Source organism: Rhinopithecus bieti, unplaced genomic scaffold (assembly GCF_001698545.2).
Source record: "Rhinopithecus bieti isolate Rb0 unplaced genomic scaffold, ASM169854v2 scaffold_6022, whole genome shotgun sequence".
NCBI classification, from domain to species: domain Eukaryota; kingdom Metazoa; phylum Chordata; class Mammalia; order Primates; family Cercopithecidae; genus Rhinopithecus; species Rhinopithecus bieti.
In genome coordinates this window covers 171398-181180 of record NW_016805265.1, presented here as the reverse complement: position 1 = coordinate 181180, position 9783 = coordinate 171398, and positions in this window count along the sequence as shown.

Below are 9783 nucleotides of genomic sequence, written 5' to 3'. Positions count from 1 at the left end.
AATATTTCAAAGAGAAACAGAGACATTACATAAAAATAGGTCAGTTCTCCAAGAAATCCTAACACTTACAATCCTGTATGTACCTGACAACAGAGCTTCAAAATACATGAGACAATAACTAATAGAAAGAATTGAGAAATGGACAAATCTCCTATTATATTTGGAGAGAGCAATACATCTCTATCAGTAATTGACAGATCAAGCAGGCTGAAATCAGTAAAGATATGTGACATGAACAGCACTATCAATCAGTTTGATCAAGTTGGCATTGTATAGAATACCCCATCAAAGGATAGCAGAATACATATTCTTCTCAAGGGCACATGGAATATCCATGAAGATAGATAATACATGGGGCCATAAAATATGCCATACATTTTGAAAAGTAATGTAAATCATATAAAATATGCTGTCAGACTACAACAAAACTAAACTAGAAATCAGTAACAAAAAGATAGCTGGTAAATGCCCAAATATTTGGAGATTAAGCAACATGCTTCTAAATAATGGCTGGATAAAAAAGAAATATCAAAAGAAATGTTAAAATACTTTAAGTGAAAATAAAACTTATCAAAATGTATGGGATGCAGCAAAAGCAGCGGTTAGAGGGAAAGTTGTAGCTTTAAATACACTTATTTAAAAAGAAAAGATTTAGAGTCACTCAACTAAGGAAACTGTAGGAAGAAGAACAAATTAAACAAGTAGAAGAAAGGAAATTATTTTAAAAGAATGGGAGCAGAAATCAACAAGAGCTAAACCAGAAAAACAACAGAGAAAATAAAACCAAAAGTGCTTATTTGAAAAGATCAATAAAAATTGGTAAGTCTTTAGACAGGCTAAACCTGAAAAGGAAAAAGAAAATTCAAATTACCAATGTCAGGAGTGAGAAAGGGGTCATAACTGCTGCTCCTAATGACATTAAAAGGATAACAAGGAAATACTGTGAACAACCCTATGCCCACTAATTTTATATAGAAGAAATGGACCAGCGTCTCAAATGACATAAACTATGATGACTCACTCAAGGAGAAACAGATCATCTGACTAGTACCATAACTAGTAACAAAATTGAGTTCATAATTTACAACCTTCCAAAAATAAACCACTAGATCCAGGTAGCTTTACTGGTGAATTCTACCAATTATACAATAAATTATACAATTTCTCCACAACCTCTTTAAGAAAATAAAAGAAAAAAGAACACTTCCCAACTCATTTTATCAAGCCAGTACAACCCTAATATAAAAATCAGATAAAGACATAATAAGAAGGAAAACTATAAGTTAATGTATCTCATAAGTGAAACAAAATTTTTTTTACCAAAATGCTCATCAATTAACTTCAGACATACATGAAAAAAATAATACATCACTACCAAGTGGAATTCACTCCAGGAAGTCAAGGCTGGTTCAACATCATCAATCAATGTAATTCACTACGCTAACAGACTGAATGAGAAAATAACATTTTCATATCAATAGGTGAAGAAATACATAAAATTTAACAAATTTACCATTAATTTATGATTTACAAAAAAAAACTGGAATAAACAGAACTTCCTTAACCTAGTAAAAGATATATATGTATATAAACCTTGTAGCTAAAGAAACTGAATACTTTCTCCACAGGTCTGGAAACATAGCAAGGATATTCTTTCTCTCTCTATTTTTTCCAACATTACAATGGAAATCCTAGAGAGTAAAATAAGGCAAGAGTAGAAAAGTTATACATATTGGAAATGAAGAAACTCACAGATGACGTGATGTCTACGTAGAAAATCCTAAAGATTCTACAGAAACACACACACACACACACACACACACTCACACAACAATGTAAAAACCTCTTGGAACTAATTAATGAGTAAAGCAAGGTCACAGGATACAAGTTCAACATAGAAAAATAAGCTGTTTTCCTTTATATCTGCAAATGAACAATTGAAATTTAAAATTTTACAAATAACGTTTATAATATCATAAAAAATGAAATACTAAGATATAAATCAAAAAATATGGTCATGATGACCAAATGTAACATTTCTTTTCATGTGGAATCTTGGGAAAGAAAAAGAACATTAGGCAAAAAACTGATTAAATCAAAATAAAGTGTAGACTTTAGTTAACAATAGCAAATCAGTGTTAATTAACTAGTTTTGACAAGTATACTGTACTAATTTAAGATGGCTCTGTTTATCTCTGCTCTAGAACATGCATTATTTATTAAGGTCCATAAAATCTATTAACTTGAAGTCTGATTTTTAACCCCTCTGATATTTAATATATATATTAAATTATCAAAAAATATGACTACTTCCTTATTTCAGAGTCCTATCTCTGATTTCCTTGTGGTATAATCCTCAGAGCCAGGAACATTCAAGAACTTCCCAAACTGATAGTTATTTCTATTGTGACCTGGTTAAGCAGAACTGTTGGTTTCTAGACAAATTCCTTCTGCAGACCTTTGTGAAGGCTTGAGCAACAGGCTTTGCAGTATGGCTTTAATCCTTCACTATCTGTGTACCTTGTTCAATGAAGGAGATCTAGTCCTAGAGCCGATTCTTGAATCCATTTCAAATATAAGGAAGAAAATTTCTCAAACAGAGAGAAAATTACCTAAGCAAAATGTCCCTGAGATTTCTTCAGAGTAAGCTCCTTAAAGAGGGGAAGAAAAGCTCATTCTCAAGAAGATATTTGTATCAAAGAAAGGAATCAGAGATAATTGGAGTTGGAAAAAGCAATGGACAAGATGTTTGGACAAGGTGTGGAGACGAAGCCTCATAGTTTGTTAGTATCAGAGAGGAAATAATACATGGTTCTAAAGTAACATGCTTCTCACATTTTAGTCTTTTACCTCTTTAGCAAATTTAACCTTTTCCATACAGCTGTTGAGATAACCTACTGATCATACAAGCTAAATCAACATAAGGGACATATCTCAGAAAATGTTCCCAAACTGCTTCCCTTTTCATTATTGAAAACCAGGAGATGAAAGTCTTTAATAACTCACCACACAAGAGGACCATTACTGTCAGCATATACCACTCAGACATATATTACAGCTTTTTACTTCTCCACACAAAATTGCTTTGAAATTTACATTTGCTATAAAGGATTCAAGTCCATCACTATTAATTTTCTTCTACAAATTATGTTTAATTATCACCTCTCTCCACCTAGGAAGAACCCCCCTCTTGTATTCCTGTCTCTGTACAGCTCTCAAGAAGAGTTTCCCCAGCATGAATCTGTGATGGTGATTTCATATCCCTGACTGGCCCTTCCTTGTCAATCTCACCCAGCCTGCTTGGAAATATGGAAATGAATGGTTAGCTTGGCTCCACATTTCCTGCATACATATGAAATCTGGTCTCCCTGAGCAAGGGGAAAAAAAGACAACATTTTCCAGCCTTAGCCTATGGACAATTAGGCTAGAAATATTCCACTTTAAGATTCTAAGCAGGTTTGAAATCCACCCATGATTGATTGCTTAACAGCTCATACACTACACTACATCTACTAAAGAAACTTCTTGGAGATTCAACTATTTCTCTGATGCTCCAAGGATCATCTTTATTCTCTCTCAGTTTTGGAACTCTAGAAGAAACTAAATGAAATAGAAGAATCAAAAAGTATATTTTATTATTTTTAAATCTAGTTTCTATGTTTTCTTACTGCATGGTGTAATATAAATTGCATGGTCTTTGAAGTCAGATACGTCAGTGGTCAAATCATAACTCTACTGAAAATGTATGCAACTTCAGGCAAGTCTCTTATCTCTGAGCCCCAGATCTCTCAACCTTAAACATAAAGTTATTTTAACTTTAATTGAGACTGTATTATTACTCTTGGCAACCTCAAGGAATTCAAATGTTAATTGTCTTCCCCTTCCAAATTCAATGAGACAATATTTTGTCTGTAATTTTGTTTGCAATTGATCAAATCTCAACTCAAACTAGCTTAAGCAAAAAGGTAGTTTACTGACTCACATAACTAGAAAGTCCAACATGTCTCTGGGTTTAGACACAGCCAGATTAAAGTTTTCAAGTAATTTTGTCATGGCTTTTGATTCTGTTTATCTCTGCTTGGTGCTGTTCTGAACACAAGTACTGACCAGGTGCCTGACCAAATAGCCCACGTAAGTTACATATCTTTAGCATCAGTATATATTTTTAATAGATATTTAACAGCACCACCATCCACTAACTTCACTCAACCTCCAAAATTAGAAGCCATCCTTGTTTCCTCCATTTACTTCCTTCCTTCCTTCCTTCCTTCCTTCCTTCCTTCCTTCCTTCCTTCCTTCCTCTCTCTCTCTCTCTCTCTCTTTCTTTCTTTCAGACAGAATCTCACTCCATTGCCCAGGCTGATGTGCAGTGGCGCGATCTTGGCTCACTGCAACCTCTGCCTCCCGGGTTCAAGCAGTTCTCCTGCCTCAGCCTCCCAAGTAGCTGGGATTACAGGCATGCACCATCACACCCAGCTAATTTTTTTTTTTTTTTTTTTTTTTGTATTTTTAGTAGAGACAGGGTTTCACCATGTTGGCCAGGTTGGATTTCCTCCACTTTCATGATACTTCACTTCATCCACAGCTTATCGAGTTTTCTTAGCTCTACCTTCAAAATATATCCTGAAAGAACCCTCTTTGTCTTTTAGCTTCCTCCCTAGTGCAAGTCAACCTCATTCTTGCCTGGACTAATACAGTAGTTTTCTAACTCACATCCCTGATTCCATGCTTACTCATATACACTCCATGATACCTTCAACACCCAATAAGTACCCTTTTAAAAACAAATGAGGTAATATTGCTTCTTCACCTAAAACTTTCCAATGACTTGTCATTTTGCTTAGGCTAAAGAACAACATCTCGTCCTTGGGCTGCAGTCACCAGGTGAGCTGGCCCCTTTCCACCTCTCAATGTCAATCAGGTTCATTCTAACCCTTTCATAACACTCCAACTATGAAAGTCTTCTTTGATTCGTAGAACACACCTTGCTCATTCTCACTCCTGGGCTTTTCCTCTCCCTTTCTGTGCCCGGAACTTTCTGCCCTCATCACCACGTGGCTGGCTCATTTTGCCAGATGATTCAGGAATCAAGTTATGGGGCACCTCTTCATTTACTCAAAGTAAAGTATCCTTCACCACCACCATGAAATCTCTCACACATCACTCTGCTTTATTTCATTTATTCAATCTGTTGTTCCCCATTCATTTCCTTTTTTTCATGTGTCTTGTTCTCTACTATATCCCTGGTACCTAGATGAATGTTGGGACCACACAAGAGAATATATAAATACCTGCTGAATAAATAGTTACAAAATATATTTTCCCATAACTTTTGTAGAACACATGATGCTGTGGTATTGCACAGAACATTCTATTTTTTATCTGGCTACCACATGCATTATGAGATTTGTATATCTGTAAGTACTAAGGAATTGACATCTATAACCTTATTATTTATGAATTATCATCTACTCATTAATAGCCAGACTCCCTAACATGGTCCAGGTGGTGACTGGAATGATAGATCACAATTATATGTGCTAGGCAAATGACTCTTTTAATGAGATGCAGCAATATAATATTTATATTTTTCCTATTTTCATATACTTTGACTAATTCTATTAGAATTAGCTTCAGCTTATCTACTTTCTTCAATTACTGAAGAGTTCTTTAATATTGAGTCTTGTTTTTCCATTGGTTGAAGTTAACAATCATTGGTTAAAGTATATTTGAAACCGATATGTAATATGAGAATAAGAACCTGTATGCTCTGTTTAAATAACTCAACAAAACTGTACATTTTGATCCAGAAACTGTTTACTCAGGTAACGCAAATGAAAGTATCATCAGCATTTTTCACAGCATCATCATTAAAATGTCAAATCTATCATCATTAAAACAGCAAGTCTCAGGCCGGGGCGGTGGCTCAAGCCTGTAATCCCAGCACTTTGGGAGGCGGAGACGGGTGGATCACGAGGTCAGGAGATCGAGACCATCCTGGCTAACACAGTGAAACCCCGTCTCTACTAAAAAATACAAAAATCTAGCTGGGCGAGGTGGTAGGCGCCTGTAATCCCAGCTACTCGGGAGGCTGAGGCAGGAGAATGGCGTAAACCTGGGAGGCAGAGCTTGCAGTGAGCTGAGATCCGGCCACTGTACTCCCGCCTGGGCGACAGAGCGAGACTCCATCTCAAAAAAAAAAAAAAAACAAAAAACAAAAAAAACAAAAAAAACAGCAAGTCTCATGAGTTTTGAAAAGATTGTGAGACAGGAGACATTTAGTAATTTTCCTGCAGGACATACAATATTTTAATCGACCCCAAATATAACCTTCATTTATTGGGATGTTAGCACTACTTAATATAAGATTATATCTCATTATGAATAGTCCTTGGTGGTTCAGAGTTACTCTGAATATGCATAAGTAGAAATCTTCTTGCAGACTGAAACTAACACATTAATCCGTACCTTTGAGTACAATCCTTCATCTAGGTACTTGTCATCTTACTGAAGGAGTGTCCCTACTCGATACTTGTCCACAAAGAGATTTTGAAAACTTGGTCAAATGCCATGGGAAAATCCAGGTACAATATCTACAAATTCTTAATCTACAAACAATACCAAGAACAGTAAATACGGTTTGTCAGTCATTTTTGTTTTTTCCTAATGACCCTATCTTAGGTCCTGGTGGGACTTGCTTTTCCTCCTCAGTACTCATAAACCAGCTTGTATTATTTCATACTGTAACACTAATCAAAAAAAAAAAAAATCTCAGATATACAGTTTGCCATACTTTTCCCTTTTCGAAAAACAAACATTGCCCTCTTCTATTATCATCTGGCAATTTGCCTAATCTTAGGAATTTTATTTGGAAAATATCTTGGGATATAAACCCAGCCATTAAGGAGCTATTCACTGATAGAACCACAACTCACACTCTTACAATCTTGCCAACCATCTAGGGTCTCACTTCCCACATACTCAGTGCCACAGACTTCAGTCCAAAAAAAAAAATCCTTTTTACAAAAAAGAAAAAAGGAAGTGAGTGTATTTTGCACATTATATGCATTGTTATGATAAAGAAGAGTCAGAGAAAGAGCTCTAGATATTCAGAAAAAACCTTAGCCTTGGCACTACATGGAATTTGCAGCATTTTCCCCACCCTGGAGTCTCACCAGGAGATTGTTATTCTGACATGAGGTGAGATCAACACGTCTACCATTCACTTACTGACTGTAGTCACAGCTTTAATTGTATGCTTTTCTGGAGCTTGAGTTATCTGCATGTGTTTCTTAGAAACATGTGACCAGGTTTGAGCAGAGAAGAGGAGAAATCCTCAACAGATTTTGAACATGGTTTCCACAAGTGTATCAAAAGCAAAATTGAGAATTTATTCACAACTTTTTCATTTCACCTCTGCTTCACCCTCCTTAAGCACTCCCAAGGAGAAGCCCTTCTTTTCTCCCAAAGACTGAATCATCTTGCTTCTCAATGGTCACCCTAATTTCCCACAGAGACACTTCCAACCATTGCACATGAAACTTTGTATATCTGATTTTTTTATTATAGACTCTTAGGAAGGACCTACTAGGAAATATTGTAAAAACATTTTTAAGCACTTCACTATATACTACCAAAATGGCATTCTATTTATTCATCTGAAAACTGAGACCTCCTGCTGCCACAAAGCTGAATTCTCAGGACTGAGAACTGAAGCCGGCTATATCAATATGAATTTACTCTTTCTTCCAGGAAATTATTGCCCATGAAGATAAGGCGGTGAACCAATAAATAATTTCACGTGTAGCTTCAGAAAATTTCTAAGAACTAAGTAATATAAATAATTAATTTGTACATATGGACAAACAGATCCCTTGTCAAAACAATAGATTGCCTGTGTGTGCAAATAGCTCGTGAATCAAACTACTTTTACTTGCCAAGACTTGCTTAAAGATCCTTGTCCCACTGTTTTATTTATTATCACCTATTTTAAACCATTACATCATAAGATTTAGTCACTCCCGGTGAAATCCTTATATTGAAATACCTCCCTTAAATCACCAGAGCCCAGATCTCTAAACCCTAAAGATTTCTACCCATGACCATTCTCTCTGAGACACGACTAAGACTCTGTTAAGTTGGCATTCTCCATTACTGCAGTAGGTTTAGTAAGCTTAGCTTTATTCCGGTGGCTTTTTGGAAAGTCAGCTGTCAAGACATCAACAAACATATATCAACTTACTTCCTGGCGCCTTGCTAGACACTGGGGATTCAGTGATGGCTAAAAATGACATAGTTCATGTAATCCTATGAGGGAGAAAATTTTAATCAAATAACTGTAAATATATAAGGTCCGATTGTGATTCGTGTTCCAAGGAAAAGTTACAAGGTGTTACGAGAGCAAATAACCAGATAATGCGACCCTTTTAGAGTAAGGAGACTATGTTGATTAGGTGATGTTTGATTTGCGATTTCAGGGATGAGTACGGTTTAACTAAGTGGCTTGCAGGAGATGACATAGAGGAAAAGGGAGAGGAGGAGGAAGAACAGAAGGGGAGAAGAGGTATAAACATGGAAGAAAGGAAGGAGCAAGGAAATTAGAGAAGGAGGAGGAGGAGAGAGGCGAAAGGGAGGAGGAGAAGGGAAAGAGGAGAAAAATGAAAAGGAGGAGGATAAAGTCAGAGGGAGAGCAGATGGGGAAGTCTGAGAGTTTTTGAGGAATATGGAAAATCTACATGACACCAACTTAAAAAATATTTCCTTACCCTGGAACAGAGAGCAAAGGAGAAAGCAATTTGAGATAAGACCAGAGAAAACTGTAGCAACATGACATATAGGCCAGAAAAGTTGTACAATTTAACCTTCATCCATAAGTGTATGGGAGTGTCTGTTTTATCATATAATTGCTAACATTAAGCATTATCGTATGTTCATCTTCGCTAATTTGGTAGATTTAAAAAATGGCATCCCATTATCTCAATTTTTAGTCCTTTGTTTACTGGTGAACTTACAAAGAAAAGATAATTTAACATTTTTATTTCTTCAATTATAATTTATCTCTTCCTATCCTTGGCTTCAATCTATCCATTAGCCCCCTGTTCTTCTTATCTATTTTAACAAGATTTTATATATTAAGCTAGATTAACCCTTAAGCATCTTTGTTGCAAATATTCCTTCTAGTCTGTGGTTTGTTTTTGATCTTTGTATTGTTTTGTACATATACAGGTCTTTTTTAACATAAATTCATGAATATTCATTTTTCTTTGCTTTTCTTCTTAGAATCTTTGCTAATTCCAAGACTTAAATAATGACCTAAATTTTCGAAAACTTTTTTTTTTTTTTTTTTTTGAGACAGAGTTTTGCTCTTGTCACCCAGGCTAGAGTGTAGTGGCACAATCTCAGCTCACTGCAACCTCCACCTCCGGGATTCAAGCAATTCTCATGCCTTAGCCTCTCAAGTAGCTGGGATTACAGACATGAGCCACCACACCCAGCTAATTTTTGTATTTTTAGTAGAGATGGGGTTTCACCATGAGCCACCACACCCAGCTAATTTTGTATTTTAGTAGAGATGGGGTTTCACCATGTTGGTCAGGCTGGTCTTGAACTCCTGACCTCCTGTGATCCACCCACCTCAGCCTCCCAAAGTGCTGGGATTACAGGTATAAGCCTCCATGCCCATCCTTAAAAACTTTTATAATTTGGATTTCTACACTTAAATCTTGAAATATTTGGTGTTTATCTTGGAATGTGGCATCTGTTCCTTTTTTTTTTTATTATTAT